This window comes from Alligator mississippiensis, chromosome 16, assembly GCF_030867095.1.
Source record: "Alligator mississippiensis isolate rAllMis1 chromosome 16, rAllMis1, whole genome shotgun sequence".
NCBI lineage: Eukaryota > Metazoa > Chordata > Crocodylia > Alligatoridae > Alligator > Alligator mississippiensis.
The window spans coordinates 12708789-12725686 of NC_081839.1; the positions used below are offsets into that span (position 1 = coordinate 12708789).

A 16898-nucleotide genomic window follows, 5' to 3' on the forward strand; every position below is an offset into this window, starting at 1 on the left:
GTGCAGGGGGTCCCGGTTAAACAGTAGCCCCCTCTGATCACTGCCCGGTGGGGTGGGGCTGGGAACCGAATCGCTAACAGGACACATGGCTCCTCACATGAGACCAAGTGCCAGGGATGGGCCCAACGATAGTGCTTGCTCTATGGCATGGGTCCCAGGGATGAGGCACTCACTCAGACCCCCATGCCTTTGGGGTCTGTCCACGAGTGAACATTCGGCTGAGACCGGGGGGCACAAACAGCTTGATCTTTATTAGGAACAGGATTCAGCAACTCACAAGCTCACAGCTTGCAGGGAGAACTACAACTACCCACCAGCACAAACCGCACCTGCAGGGCATCACGGGGAGAGACTGGGTCATCCCACTGCTGGCCCCTTCAAGGGACCTCCCATGTACCACATCCCCGTCCTTTACTCGGGCAGCTCCCTCTTAGCGACTTGGATGTTCATCAGGCGCTACTTTAACTGGTGTGGAAGAAATCAAACTTCGTGTTGTGGTTGTATTAGTATTGGCAGAGTCATCTAGGTTTATTTAAAACTATACAAGTGATCACAGGGAGAGTTCTCAAAGGAACTCTGACCTCTACAAATTTACAAGCGTATTTATACTTTAGACAGCGAGAAAAGATGCAGGGTTCAGGCAAAGCAACCTGGGGAGAAACAGAAAGATGTTGATCATTTGTTTGTCACACGTAAGCAGTTTACTTATTTAGAAAAAGACACTATGTTTTGGGAACAGTTCTCAGCTTCTGGTTCGGCGGAAAGGAGGAGGTTAACATCTGCACACAGACAAAACAAGGCATGAAGGTTTCTCCTTATCTTAGAACATGTTAAAACACATAGCATCAGCATCAGCACCTTTTTTCTTCTCTTTCTCTCTCCTCTTAGTCAAGGAAGAGGCCTGGTTAAACTTATTTCCACTTTCCCCCTTTTGGGCCTTTTTGGCCCAACATATTAGATATTTATAGCCATGAGCCTTTTAACTTCTAATTTTTCTTTCTTTTAACCTTTTCACTGTTTTAACATACATATCACAAACGTCGTCCAATTAAGGGAGAAAGCGATCATGGGCACCCCTGTCATTGTACTAGGAGTCAAGTGGGGACATACCCAACATTTAGAAACATTTAAATCCTTTGCATATTGATAAGACAGTTGAAGAAAAGCAGAGAAGTAGGTCCAATATTAATAGTCTTAGTTGGGGAACTTTTCAGGTTAGATTGCCTATGCATTTTTCTTTTTCTTTCTTTCTTTCTTTCTTTTTTTGTTTTTTTGTTTTTGGATCACTTACTGAAATCTAAGTCTTCTGGGTTGAAATTACCCAGGCTTCATTTCTACCTAAGCCTGTATATTATACGCATGTACACTATCATTTAATTCTGGACTGACTTGGGAGGGAATTCCATGCACAACTGGATCAATTTTATAGAGTCCCAGTATAAACTTTTGCAATGCAACTTTATGTATTAATAAATAAACTGTTACATCTGCCTGATCATCTGCACAAATACACCAGAACCACTACAGCGTTAACCCTGCATTATTCAGTGTCAGTCAGGGCAGTTCAGCCAGTGTGCACCACTGCAGGCTGTGCCCACTCCTGAACAGCTGCTGCCTTTGTTCTTTTCAAAACAGCTAAGAAGTACCTTTGTGCCTACCCATAATCTCAGTCTTTTTTGTAACCCCCTCCCCCCACCCCCATGAAAACAAACAGCTTCAATGGCTGGCTAGGACATGGGGGTGGGGGTTTGGAGTGGGGGCATAAGGGAAAGGTGGTTTGTCCTACACCCTATACGACTTGCGGCTGAGCATTTTCCCCTGGGATCTAGGCAGCACCGTTCTGAGACATCCAGCTCTCCCCACGTACTGCTTATGGAGACTAGGGACCCAGGTCTCCTTCCACCTGCTGGGCACTGCCATGGATTAGGCCACCTAGCATCCACCTAGTCCATGCTGCAGAAAGCCCAGGAAAAAACACTAAAGTAAGAGGTAAGTGAACACTCTTTCTGTTTTTCCTGATTAGCCTTAAGGCAAAGACAACCGTGTGTTACATACGTAGATACCTAGCAGGGGAAAGAAAAATCTGGCCCTAGGTGCCTAGATCGCTGTTCTGGATTCCACTCCATGGGCCGGGCGCCCGCAGGGAGGCACTCTGCAACTCAACAGAGCAGCATCTAAGGACTACTTCTGAAAAAGGATTAAATGTTTTTGCCAATATAATGGGGGAAACCTGTGGTGGAAATGAAACACGAACCACAGTCTCTCAACCCCCTGGTTAGCTCCCTTAAAACTGGGCCACCTTTGTTCTTCCTCCATTCATAATCTGACTAGTCCTTTCATTAAGATTCAGTATTTTACACCTCAGGGTTGCTGTCCCCGGGATTACTTACCACACCTAGGGCTAGACTGTGCAGCCTTCAGCCCAGGACTTGGTTTGCTCAAAACTGTACCACAAAAAATACAAACATTTGCAACAAAAATCCAACATTTTTACATTGCCTTTTTGAAAACTGATGGCTTAATTCAATTCAGTATCGTGCCCTACAAGGTACGCATCCAAAAACTTACTTAAATATATGGATTATCAGTTATCAGGTCTCCCAAACTGGTAAGTCCTTGGCTATGAACTCTCTAAAAACAAAGATAAGCATTTGATGGATTAGAAATGCAAATGCACATTATTAAAGACAGGACACTTACTCTAATTCTCCATACGTGTACAGAAGGGAAAACAGAAAGGAAAATTAAGCAAACTGGCAGCATCCATGATGAAACAGTGGCATTTCCTGAACAAGTCTGGAGAACCCGCTGCACTCTGGAAACAAGGTGCAGCTCACCAGGATGGCTGTGGGGATTATCACCAGATCCTTGTGCCAGGAAGGAAGGCTCTGGGGAGGGAGGGCAAGGGGCCCAGGAGGCAGAATGGCAGAGATTTCCAGCAGGCCCACCGCTTTCACAACACCGTCTCATCTGCAGAAGAAGAATGCAGTTGCTGCTGGCCCTGCGACTGGCACTGTCCCTCATGAGACCCCACTGAGTCTCCCAGCAACCCTCAGCCCTGAGGACCCTCACCATCACCGCCTCAGCATCCATGGCTGCAGGACAGGTCTCCTCAGGTCCATTTGGACAGGGGTGCACTCTGTACTATTCCTGCAGAAAACTTACATGACCCCACAACTGAAGCCAGGTGGCAGCTGGAGTTGGGGGACAGGGTCTACTTCAGCCACCCCACAGAGACAGGATGGGGCAACCCTGTTCTCCCCAGGGCTGCAGATGGAAATCCTGCAAATGGCTGAGGCGGTGCTGGCTGCCTGGCCCATCTCTGGGCCCAAACGCAGGGGCTATCTTGAACCTGGCTAAGGTCGGCACCCCCACTCACAGCGCTGATCAGCAAGAACCCACTACCTCAGCACCCTGAGTCCTCACGAGTGCCTGGTCCTCAGCGCGCATGTTTATATGTCCATATGCACAACTTAGATACTGTGCATTTATTGTAGTACTTGCTTAATAAAGTACTGACTAAATGCTCAGTACCTGGAGTTACTGTGCAGTAGTGCCAGTGCACGGTTATTTAGTGATGCTTACTGCGCATTAGCCTCATAGCACAGTAGGTGCAGTAGGTGATTAGCACGGTTTGTGCTGTGATGCGCTACTGCGCAGTGTTATTAGGCTAATGTGCAGTAAGCGTCTTGGGTAGATGCGCCCCATGAGGACTTCAACGTGAGCCTTGGGGCACAGAACTGGACCAGCAAGAACTTGAGCATAGACACCACAGACATCAGCTCGCCATCTGCTTGGGAACTGATTACCCAGAATAATTTTGTACCATATGCAAACTTTCATATTTCACTGCACACTCCAGTCTCAATTTTTTTGTTTCACTGAGATTCAAAAACTAGACTGAAAATGTTCTTTTCTATGGTCTGGGAAAGCGTCAAAAGTAGCAGTGGCAAGGGGGTAGCTGGAAGTTGCCCGGCCCCAGTGCAGGCACAGGCTTGGCACAAACAAAGCCCTGGGATCTGTGGGCCAGATCCAGATCCAGTTGCTGCACAGGCCAGATCCAGCCTACTGACCCCTGGTAGGATCCTATTACAAGAATACTGTGTTCTTGTTAAATGAGCACAGCATGCTCAGTGGAAATGTATAATCACTTGTTGCCAGTCTGGGCCATTTTCAAGAGGCCTGTACCAAGCTACAGAACTGAAGCTTAAGCAGGAGTGAACTTTTGCAGACATGACAACTAGCCTGGTCAATGAAAGAAAGCAATTAATACGTCCAGAGAAAACTAGAGCAAAGAGTCACAAAGATGACATAATAGTAAGGAAGGCTTACAACAGATCATTGAAAAGCGATATATCACACCTTTAGTTTGATAATGTTAGTAGGAATGACTGTTAGAACCAAGAGCACTCAATATACCAGTGGCTTTGCTATAATAGAGGCATTTATTTTAAATGTCTTAGATAAACTTTAGAAACAAAGCAGCCTGGTCAGTGAAGCCCATGAACAAAGGCAAAAAGAAAACAGGGGGTTTGCAAACAGTGATAGCAAAGGAGGAGATAAGAAATCCTCTGCTGCGGAGTTGTAACTTCACAAGGACATCAATCCCAGCTAACTGACATCTTCTCCATCCACCAGAGGACTGGTGTCATTCCAGGTGCTAAAGTTTCAGTGAAACAAAGAAATCTGAATGAATGTTTTAATGTTTATTAAAACATTAAAATAAGCTCCCTGTAAATATAGGATGTGAGCTGGAAGGAAAATTGGAGAATTCCACAAATGAAGATGACACGCTGCACGTCGGCAAGCTGCTACCCCACTTCCGCTCCCCAAATATCCCCAGCTGATAAAGGTGAGAATCTATATTGCACTATTTTACATAGCTAGATAGGCACTGAAAAAAGTGTATATTCTTTGAATTTTGGGGTGTGAACAATAAAAGGGCAGGCTGTAGATCTGTCTTTTGCCTCTTTTCTGACCTGAGCGGCGACCACTGAGGGAACTGAAGCCGTACCTTAATTCTGTTAGATTGCAGAAAAGGTCCTGGTCACAGACAGGCTGAAGTCTGTGTCTTTCTAAACACTGAATGGTCACCACTTTGGGGTAACAAACTGTAAGTCACTCGGGACAGATTTCTTGTTTTCGTTTCTCTAACTTGCCATGCGCACTTATGCTTTCTACAAAAAGAAAGGAAAGGTTGAAAGAAAGCACTTGCATTTTTTGTTGTAGATGAACAATACGATGACTTCCTGCTATTTTGATTAAATAGGACTCCTCCGCCTGTAGCAGACAAGACAGAAAAACATACAATTTAATATTTTTTTAAAACTTTTGGGCAAAGCAATTCCTACCTTTCATCAAACAAAAATAAAATTGGCAATATTCAATCAGTCTGTGTTCAGAGCATATCTTTCTTCTCTTATCTGGAACCCTGGCTACAAAAGACACCACAGTTGACAAGGAGCCCCAAAACAGACAAATCTAAAAGCTTGATTAAGAATGTGTTAACATTAAAATTTTACAGTGCTGCGATTCGAGTTATAAAAGAAACAGGACCCCACACATGGTAACCACATAGGTATAAAGTTGTGGGATGTTAAAGTGATTTTTATTGTTCAGTTAATCATGAAGCCTATGGGCTTTGTCATACACTATACTTGGGGCATGTTAACTGCACTTTAAACACTAGTGTCTGAGATGTCAAGCAGTAAAACACGTGCTAAGGGCCATCACAGAATAACGAAGGAGGTTCTCCAGATGGTGCAATCTAACATGCGTTGAGCTAATGTCTGACTGCCCCGGGGATAATACAGTCAGGAGACTCTGATGTGGTGAGGAGGCCAGCACCAACAACTAGCTGTTTGTGCTGCAGGGCCTGGGACTGACAACACTACAGCGTACAGCAGTCTTCAAAGGCTCCGGCGCTTAGGACATGTTTCATTTAGATTGTAGCAAGAATTACTGCCTGACTGCTCAGAAAACTTTCTACCTCGTTTTATTTTGATCGTAATAAGCAAAACTATGAGTTACAAAGTTTTCTGAGCAGTCACAAGGAAAATACTTACTACACGCTACATCAAACGTGTCCCAAGTATAAGCATGGAACGATACTCATCCAGAATAGAAATGTGCTTGGAAGGGATATGACCCCACATAACCATCTTACTCCATAGTTGTAGGATTGTAAGGCAATCTTAGGCACTGATTTCAGCATCGAAAATGAGGTCAGTTCTCCTTAAGTACAGCTATGCATCCCACAGAAGTTTCGTTTTATGAAAGATTTAAAGAACTCAAAATTTGGCTTTTTTCAGAATCAAAATAAAAACCACAGATTTTGATTTTCTTGCAGAGGGAAAGTTGAAAACTAAAGATGCATCTTTTTTAATGCTTAAAATAATTAGTTTTAACCTTGAAATTCTACGTAGCAGGAATATAAAACAAGCTTTAAGAAAGTCTGAACATAAAAGGATCTGGCCTTTGTAGTAGCGGGGAAATGCCCTTCCAGATTATACAGATCTAAAAATGATTTGTGCAGAAGTCACCGTCCTGATCAAGAGCCCTTGGACTTCACTACAGAGCTGAATCACTGTTTGCTCAAGATTGGGACGAATCCTCCCCGTCCAGCAATCCCAGGCACCCGAGACAAGGTTTATACACCGCTGGTCTCTCAGGTCAAATCGGCTCCGAATCCTGTCGAGGGAGCAGGACTCGACCGTACGACTCTGTGCGGCGCGACCGCCTGCAAGTACTCTCCTGCCCAGACTCCTCAGCCCGGGCCTGCAGACACTCCCAAATCCATGGCAGGCATCCTACGTGTGTGCCCCAAGCCCGGACCCCTGGGCTACCTCAGGGCGACAACGTGCACTTTCTTGGCGAGCGGTAGTGCATGAGTGCCTGGCCACCCCTTGCTTCTACCGTCCCTGCACCGTCGCCTCGGGAAGAGAGACCCGAAGTCTCAGAAACCGTGAGAGAGTCATAAGCTGGGAAAGCAGAATATTTTAACAGTGGACGCTGAATGGGCAGTGTCCTTCCCTCTTGTGCAGTCACTCTGCAGTTTGCTGCAGACGACTAATCCAGGAGGTACAAGAGGCCTGATATCCGGATCTCAATTCAGTAGTCTTTGTAAGCCGATTTCCCTGCCTGGCTCCTCCCTTCGTTTTCATTCGCTGTCCCGTCCCCAAAATTATTCCCCAGTTCTCGCCCCACCCCAGCAACAGCAGCAGCAGCAGCGCGCGCAGCGGCCCTCTGCCTCCAGCCCCGCCCCCGCCCAACGGTCAACGGTCAATGCCCCACGCCCAATGGTCACCAAGCCCCGCCCCCACCCAATCCCTATGGCCCAGCAACCCCGCCCCTTCCCCCTGCCCATGCTCCAGGCCCCGCCCCCTCACGAAGCAGACGGGCCCATTTCACAGCAGGAAGATCGAGGCCGGGGAGCACAACATTAGCAGGCGGGCAGCGGGCGGGAAGCACTGACCTGGGGTACCTGCTGCAGCTGCCCCGGCTGCCCACCGGGCAGGAGCGCCAGCAGCGCAGGCAGGGGAGAGAGGGACGGGCTCGTGCTGCCTGGTCCTGGCTCCTTGGGTGCATGGGCTCGGCGCTGCTCCTTCCAGTGCATGGGGTGGGCACAGTTGCTTAGTGTGCATGGGGTTGGCACCACTCCTTGGGGTGCATGGGGTGGGCGTGCTGCTTACGGTGCATGGGGTCAGTGCTGCTCTTTAGGGTGCATGGGGTCAGCATGCCTCCTTAGGGCACATGGAGTCGGCATGCCTCCTTAGGGTGCATGGGGCCAGTGCCCCTCTTTAGGGCGCGTGGGGTCAGCGCTGCTGCTTAGCAGGCCACGCACAAGTCTGCTGGGTGGTTGTGTGTCTTGGAGCCCAGCGCAGCCAGGCCCCACGGGTGTCAGGAGCTGGATTGGGGCGTGGTTGGCTCTGCAGTGGTGCTGAGAGGTGCTGAGGGCTGCAGGGCTCTGCCCATCCTTGGCTGTCAGTGGGAGCCATCCGGCTGTCAGCTGTGCAACGATGTGATAGACCAGCAGTAAATTATACCGGCCCCCTGGTCTGGGACGGCAGCTGCCTCCAGTCACGTCACTCTTGCCAATGCACACCGCTGGCCCAGGAGCACACGGGCACAACCCAGTCACGGATCAGTTTAGATAGGAAATGAGAGGATGTATGGCTAAACTGCAGAGCGCCAGGGCTTTCCCCCAGCAGGGTGTCCTTCCAGTAGAGATGGGGGGGATCCTCTCAGAGTCAGGTGGGAGGGTTGGGGTTGGAAGGGTCTTCCCAGTAGACTAGGTGTGCGGGTGTGGGCAAGGCTCTGCGGGGCCCCAGACTCACGGTGGTCGATGGTCCTGTGCCTATTGTAGCTCCGAGCCGGATCAGGCCGCTCTGAGCTCACATCCCACTGGTAACCCGCTACCCCCACTGCGACGGCTTCAACGAGACGTTCCCATTCCTGTTCTGGACCATGTTCGGCATGGAAGAACACCGTGTGGTGGACATGCCCCGGTTCCTCGTGGCCCAGTTTGTGGGCCGGGCGCTTTACGGCATCTTCACCATCGTTGTGGTCATTGTCCTCCTCAACATGCTCATCGCTATGGTCACCAACTCCTTCCAGAAGATCGAGCTCAGCCCTGTTGGGAGCCCGGCCCATGCTGGGGGAGGGGACCAGCCGGGAGCGAGCCCCCCTGAGTGGATGGGGAAAAGCTGGTAGAAGTCCCAGCCTAGTCCTTTGACAAGGAAGCTGTTTCACCCCACTCACCCCTCCAAACAGAATCCATGCTGTGCATAGTACAGACAATCAGTATATGCCACCCCAGAGCCAGCTGCATTTCTCTGTCACAGGGGCACTTGGGATCAGTCAGGGTGAAACCCAGGGGGCCCAGATACCACACCTCTGTCCGGGGCAGACCCCCGTCCTTTGGCCCTGCTGGTCCTATCTCTAAGTTAAACCCCTCCGGCACGGTGGGGAACAGTCACTGGCTCCCCTCAGACAAGGATCCCTTGGAGGTTTATGCCAGGTGGGCACCTGGCAGACCTAGCCTTGCCAATCCAGTATTTGCACTGAAGAGAAATCAGCACCCTGCGAATGGGGTCAGGACCCCTGTGTCTGCCTCCTCCTTTTCCAGGGTGGATTCCCCCTGCCCCGCTCATGTCCCAGTGCCCGCCACCTGCCACCACGCCCCATGCTACTCTCCTCATATACTACCAGCATGCAAGGCAGGACAGGCTGCCCAATGCCAGGGCCATGCTCAGTGACCCAGGGAAGGGGTGAGCGTAGGCCAGCTGGTGAACTCCTGCACGTGCCCTGTAAGGCTTGCATGACCCCACGGCTCTGAGCTGCTCCCCCCGGCTTGTGTTGCAGGACGATGCCGACGTGGAGTGGAAGTTTGCCCGCTCCAAGCTCTACCTGTCCTACTTCCGGGAGGGCCTGACACTGCCTGTGCCCTTCAACGTCATTCCAACCCCCAAGTCCCTCTTCTACATGGTCAGGTAATGCCAGGGTCCTCACCTGTCTCAGGGCATGAGGCACCTCTTTCAGCTCACCCACCACCTGGGAGACAGAGACCAGCAAGGCCCCGTTTTGCAGACAGGAGCTGAGATGCACAAGGAGGGAAGGACTTGCCCAAGGTCCACACAGCCATCACTGACAACTGAACCCAGAGCTACTGGCTCTTCATCCCATGGCTGAATCACCACACTGTCTATCCACCAGCCTTTTTTCTCTGTGCTGCAGGGAGAGAGGCTTTGCAAGGAGAGCCCTCAGGGGCTTTCCAAAGAAAAAATGCCATGTTTATTCGCATACCACACACCCTCCCAAAAAAGTTATGCACCTTGTTCTGGGAAGGCAGAAGGAAGAGCAAAAAACCATTGGCTTTTATCCAAACTATTCAGAAACAGTTTGTTTTTTTTATTTAAAACACCCCCCCCAATTTTCAGTGGGTAATTTTTCAGCAAAAAGGTGAGTGTGAGATGTGAATAATATGGCACTAATCTGTTTTCTTCCAAATGACAGGAAAGGCTTGGGAGGGAAGGGTTAGAAGTTTTCAGATTTTGGTTCAACAAATGAAAGCCAGAAAACAAAACAAAAATCAGTTTGAAAATACTGAATTTTCCCTTTTTCTCCCCCCACCTGCACCCCATTTGGGGACAAAAGGAAAAATAAGCAGAAAACTTCAATGGAAATTTAAAAAGACCCCACCCTGAAGATAATTAGCATTTCTGTCTTTCTCTTTAGTTTGACAGTCTGAACATCTCTACTAATCCTTGCCACAACTTGCAAGAAAAGAGACTTTCTGAAACTAGTAAACACGAGTTGTTCAGACAGAAATTTCCATTGCTTGATGAGGTCTCTGGAGCAGAGAGAGGTTCTGGAGAGAGGGAAGGGGAAGCAGTGTGTTCCCACCGGCCAGGCCTTCACGGGGAGCTGGCTCACAGACTTCAAGGCCCAGAGGGCTCATTAGATCACCAGGCCTGACGTTCTCCACCACGCCAGCCATTGCATTTCGCAAGAGTCCCTCCATACTGAGCCTGGTATCTTGTGTCTGGCTAAAGCCAGACTGCCAGACAGGAGAGAGGCAGCCAGCATGGACCGGGGGATGTGAAGGGATGCCCTGGGGCTTGGTTCCTTACAAATGGGCACCTTTATTTCTAATTTGAATTTGCCTGGTTTGACATCCAGCCACTGGCTCTCTTTCTGCCTGTTTCTTAGTGGATTAAAGAATTTCCTGGCCTCTGGCATCTTTTTCTGTCCCTGGAGACACCTCTTCATTGCACTCAAATCACTCCCTGCTCTTTGCCTTGATAAGGTAAAATATTGAGTGAATTCAGGGATAAAGCCACTGGTGCACTGCAGAGAGCTGGCATACAACATGGGAGACAATCCCCCTGAATTCTGGAGCTGTTTGGCTCCCAGTGCCATGAAATGGGCTCATCTTTCCAGTGGGCCAATACCAGGAAGCAGGCCCAGATGTTGGAAGGGTTTGGACCTGGCTGTGGGCTCCAGCATGGATTTTGCTTCTGCCTGGCCCCTTGCAACCCACGTTCTCCTGTCTTCCCTAGGGGCATCTTCCAGTTCATTTGCTGCTGCAAAGCCAAGAAGCAGCAGGACTGTCCCTCGATCCCCACCATTGTAAGTGTCCCGCACAACACAGCGGCTGGTAGAAGCTGCATTGGCTGTGTGGCCGTTGGTAGAAGCCACGTTGGCTGCGAGGCTGTTCTGCGAGGCTGGATGAATGGTAAGCAGCACCGTTCCCTGGTACCCGTGTAATTCCTCTTCCCCTTCCTCACCCCAGGCTACCTCAGCCCTGGACGACACCATCCTGCAGGGAGAGAGCCGTGGCTCCTACAGGCTGCAGGTGCTCAAGGCCTTGGTGCAGCGCTACATCGACACGGCCAGGCGGGAGTTTGAAGAGAGCAGGAGGAAAGGTAACCCATCCCCTGCCGCCATCTGCCCCACAGGGCAGGGAGTGCCTGGTTGGGACCTCCCAATACAGGTCTCAAGGCAGGGAGCATGTACTAGGTCCTCTTGTAGCAACTGGTTCACCAGAGGGTAACAAACTTCTACTGCTGCTACTTGGAATTGCTCCTTTAGCTCAGGTGGCAGAGGCTGCACTAGGCTGTGTGTTGATAACTCAGTTCAGGGGTAGCAGAGGGGTGTGATATGGCAGAGATGGAGCTCCCTGCTTCTCATCCAGGCTCGTGTTGCCCTGGGGTCGATGGCATGGGAAGGTGGGCCCAGTGTGCTCCTCTCTCACAGCTGCCAGCTGCAGCTGGGCAAAGCAAGAGCCATGCTGTTGGAGCCAACAGGGTAACTCCAGGCTGATGTGGCTAGAGCTGATGCCAGACCTGCCCTGGGTGTGATGGTGGGGGAGATGCCCCAGGCTGCACTTGGCCCATGCACTGAGATGAAGCTGTGGGTAACCAGGGTCCCCGCACCTCTCCCTTACTGACAGACCTGGGGAACCGCATCACGGAGCTGAACAAGTCCATGCTACACCTGCATACAGAGGTGGAGCACCTGAAGAATGGGCTGGCTGCCAGCCGCACCCCCGCCAGCTCCCCAGCCGCGGCCAGCATGCTGCACAGCTACATCCGCAGAGTCCGTGACACCCTCCACAAGCTCAACCAGGATGCGCCTGGCTCTGGGGAGGCCTCGCCTGTCAAGGAGATGGTGCACCAGGACGGGGCTCCCAGCACCAGGGGCACCTGCCCCGAGGACACAACACTGCCTGGGGAGGACAGCCAAGCAGCAGAGCCAGCGTCTCCGGCTCCCTTCCAGCAGGAGGATGGGGGAAGCTGACTCCGCTCCCAGCCATACCCAGTAGCTGTCAGTGGGTCCCTCCAAGCTTTTGTAGTAGCATAGAGCAAAGTGATGACAGCAGCATCCCCACCCCTGGTGCAGCCAGGGGGACTAGAGGCACCTTCCCCTGGGTCAGGCATAAGGACCAGCAAGCTAGAGGCTAGTAGCCACTTCCTCATGGGCAGCTAGGGGTAGGGACAGGGCTGATGGCCCAGGGCTGTTCCCAATAGAAGCAGCAGCCAGGGACGGGTTACCCAGCGTGGCTGCTTTGCCTGTTCCCATGTCTGTGCCAAGGCCTGGCAGGTTCTGAACAGTGCCCCTGAGACTCACCAATAAACCCTCGAGCAAATACCTCCCTTGGAGACAGCCTGCAGTGTCTGACCCACTCCCCCAGCACATCATTCCTCCAACCCCTCAGAGAAGAGCAGCCACCTCGGTGGAACGAGACCAGTGATTTCATTGATGGCAAGGGTTTGCTACGGCATGGGCCTGTGTAGTTTGGCTGGCAGTGGGCAGAGACTGAGGCCCAGTAGATCGAATGTAAATATGTCTTACCAGGATGCCCAGATAGCTGCTGGACTGGGGGTCCTGCCTCTGGGTCAGGCCAGACCTGTCTGCCCCAGGAGGAGGGTGGGAGGGGGCATTCCCCTGAAAACCTGGAGTTTTCCTCTCCTCTGACACAGGTTGGAGGCAGACAGGCTCCCCGGTGAGAGGTGTGCAGCCTCTACCGCCTGTTTCCCCTGGGAGTGGGACAGAAAGGAGCCCTAGAGCCCTCCAGGCATATACCTACTGCCCCGCTGCCCCCAACCCTGGGCATATCTCTGAGCAGGTTGTGATTGCTCTTGCTGCCACCTGCCCCCAACATGCCATCCTGCTCTGAGCAACTCCTGCTGCCAGGATGCAGCCCCATGTTTCTTGGGTCTCAGGCCCACCTACCCCAGTCCCAGTGGGACTGTTTCCTTTGCTTCCCCTCTGATTGCTCCAAAAATTCCCCCTGGAGCAGAAGTCCAGCTTGGGGCTTTTCTTGACCATGTGGGTTTGGATCAGAACCCGGAGTGAGCTTCTTGCTCCCATTTAACACCCACCTGCATCCAACCAGGCCCCTGCAGTGTGGGGCTGTGGAGGGACTGGGAGCACAGCTGGGGTTGAATATGCAGCCGGGTCCCGCCCTGGTTGCCAGCCTCCAGTTTCATAGAGCAATCATAGGAGTCATAAAGAAGTGGGGCTGGAAGGGACCTTTTGAGGTCATCTAGTCCAACCCTCTGATGGAGGCAGGATCAGGCCTACCCACACCAACCCAGACAAACCAACTGTCCAACCTCTTAGCAAAACCACACAGTCACCCCCAACACAGCACCAGACATCGCACCTGAACCTGCCACAGAGCAAGCAGGAGAACCACAGCAGCCGACATCCTGCTGCTGCAAAGGTTGTTAATATACACTGGAGAGATGCCAGGCAGAGGCCGTGCCCCTGCTACAGAGGAAGGCAAGAACCCCGCCAGTCCAAACCAGACTGACCGGGGAATTCCTTCTTGCCCCAAAGCGGCAGAACATTCCTGCCCCAAAACTTCTTGCTCCCTGGCTAGAGGGTCTTGCTCCTCCTGAGCAGAAGGGCAAGACCCTCTAGCCAGGAACCTCAGCGTTTGAGCCCCAGCAGGAGCACTGGCCCAGCCAGGCACAAGTCCAGCCCTTGGCTGCAGCCAACAACCAGTGTCTCTGAGGGAAACACCTGTAGCAGAAAGTGGGGCCAGGGGCCACCAGCAAGGCCCAGAAACCTGGGAAATCCTCATAAGATAACACAGGCGTCGCTACACCTAGATCATCCCTGACCAGTGGCTGTCCAGCCTCTCCTTGAACCCCTCCCATGATGGAGAGTCCACCCTTCCCTAAGTGCCTATTTCACTGCCTCCCTGCTCTAACGGTGAAGAAGTTTTTCCTAAGATCCAAACTAAACCTGCTTTCCTGCAACTGCAAGCCATTGGTTCCACATCCACTTTGCAGCAAAAGAGAAAAGGTGCTTTCTCTCTTCTTCATGGCAGCCCTTCAAGTATTTGAAGACTGCTTCTCGGTCTTCTGGCTCAGATCAAGTGTCTTGGCCTCTTGTGGGCTAAGATCAAAAAAGCTGAGGAATGTGCATTTAATACTGATGCTAATACACATCAGAAACACTATCTACATAGTCTTACGAAAATGAAAGACTATCTTACAGGAGTAATTGTGCACGGTCAAAGTGTACGCGGGATTTAAGGAACCGTCTAGCCCATGGAGTAAAAACAGTGAAAAACATGGTCCAGTCAATGAGTAACTGTTATGTGGTCCACTTCTGTCCGTGTCTCAGTTCCAGTCAGAGCAATATGAAGATTAAGTGTCTTGTACATCTGCAAATAGAACAAACATTAAAAACAAGGTGCCATCTACTTGTGGGGTTTTATAGTAAATGATTGCCATATACTCGTGTTGATGATCTTTCAGAGGCCTTCTGCTTGACCCAAGATCTTTCTGCAGTTTGTTCATGTATATTATTAGTTAGAAGAACAATATGGACTACAGAATATGTATTTTCATTTGTTCACTTTATCTGTTGTACCATTTCTCTTCACATAAGATCTTCCTCTGCCCTGGTAGTTCATGATTACATTCCCTCATGCATTAACACATTGACATCACATGCATGCAGTACTCGGGAGGGGAGGAAGTTTGGGGGGCAAGAGTAGGGAGCTGAGGTGTGCATATAAAATGGGGAAGGGGCTTGCCATTAGCAACCAAAAAATAAACATACTGGAAGTAATTAAGTAGCTCCCAAATCAGGCACTTGAAAGGGGCATAAGAACAAAAGATGTGCTGTACTGGGTCAGACCAATGGTCCATCTAGCCCAGAGCCTGCTCCAGCAGTGGTAGAAATGTTCACTATAGAGGTAACGAATTCAACTGGATATAGCTAGTGCAGTGGTTCTCAACCTGGATCGATTGGAGGAACCCCTAAGAAAACATCAGCTCTTCATTTTTACTCTTTTTTAACTACTGAAAAACAACACAGCAGTTTTCTGTTGCAAAGAACTCAAAAAGACCACAACTCTGGATTTCTGTTGGAAATCTCTGGGAGCATCTTGCGAATCAGATTTGCCCACCTAATGGTGCTGATAGGTGTGGTACCCCCGGCTCCCTTGAAAGGATCTAGCATCCTGGTGGGGGAGATTTTGAGGGGCTCAATGTGAGTACCCTTTGCTATAGATAGGTTCATAAGTGGGATACCTAGGAGAGCAGGGTGAGTTGATATTACAGTCTTTTAACAGTTTTGTTGCCGATGTGGCACACTGCACCTGAAGGTCACTGAAGAGGCATGGAGGGAGCAGGAGGAGGAAAGCAAGAGTCCCAGGGAGAACAAGGGAATGGCAACGGCACAAGAAAAACTGAAGGGAAGCAGTCTGCTGTGCTGGCTGGGACATGGCACTCCTCCCTCTCCCCTGTTGGCTTAGAAAATGGCATTTAAAGGTTTGCTTTTTGGGAATTGGCTTATAGGTATCTGTGTATGCATGAGAACGGTTCAGAAAGGGCAGCAGGGGTTACCTGGTCTCTAGGAGTGTGGGTCACACAGTCACAGCCGTGGGAGCAGACAGGCTGTCTAACGCACAAAGGCCAACAAGGAGGCAGGGTCTCAACACCGCTTGGAAACCCATGCCAGGGTTGGCTGTAGGGGTCCATCAGGTTAGAGACCAAACAAAACTTTCTGGGGAGTGCCAAGGAAGAGCTTTCCTTGGAAGAGGCTGATTCCTTACATAAGCTCATAAGTAGTAACTTCAAGTCGGGATGGGATCCTGAAGTTTGCTTGCAGGTCTCAAGTAATGAGACAATGGAGTCAGACAACCATCTGCCCCAACCTACTGTAGCAGTTGAAATTCAAGCCGTTGGGAAAAGGTTAAACAACTGAGAGTGGTTAGGCTGTAGAAAAGGAGATGCAGGGGAGGTATTATCGAAATTTATGGGACGAGTCATTGGACTAAACTTTTAACATGACCAGTTGGTTGAAGCACAAAGTGGGTACCAGAGCAGAAGGGAGGCACTGAGAGCAGTGCCTCGGTTTACAAGAAGTGGTGGCTCCCAACAGCAGGACCTCGAACGTGTGTCACACAGGACGGGACACTGGCAGGAACCTGTTACGATCCCCCAGATCAAAGGAGAGAACAGAACGAGTTGTTCCTGAAGTGCTGATCTGCAAAGTGAAGAAAGGGAATACATATGCATTACCCACAGGATATACAGAGACAAGCAGGAAAACTAGTTCTGAAAATTTGAGATCATTTTCTAAAACAAAAGATATCTCATCCATTACAGAGTAATATGGTTTTAGACCACATTGTGATGATGGCTGGAAAGAGGTTGTTGGAAACATGCTGGCTACACACCATGACCTCCCTACCATGATTTTGGAAGAATGGAAAACGTGTCCAAACAACTCTCAATGCTACAAAAAGTAAATTTATGTTTGGAAAATGTGGGAAAATGTTGGGAGTTTTTCAAAAAGGGTTACTATAAAGTCTTGAAATCTCATTTCCTCATTACTTTCCTTAGAAGTCCAGCTTGGTTAAGAGGAGAAAT

The 16898-nt window shown here is 50.2% G+C and overlaps 1 long non-coding RNA gene across 3 annotated transcripts in view; it reads right to left on the bottom strand.

Annotated features, from left to right (window-relative positions):
* Window positions 1–532: 532 nt before the first annotated feature.
* LOC132246423 (uncharacterized) overlaps window positions 533–16898 on the bottom strand; it is a 30781-nt gene continuing 14415 nt past the window's right edge. Inside the window, exon 4 of one of the 3 annotated variants that reach the window (XR_009457680.1) lies at window positions 533–650. This is a non-coding gene — a long non-coding RNA (uncharacterized LOC132246423). Of the gene's footprint in view, window positions 651–5209; window positions 5281–14858; window positions 16513–16898 lie in introns of those variants that run through there. The other 2 variants (XR_009457681.1, XR_009457679.1) reach the window with 2 other exon arrangements.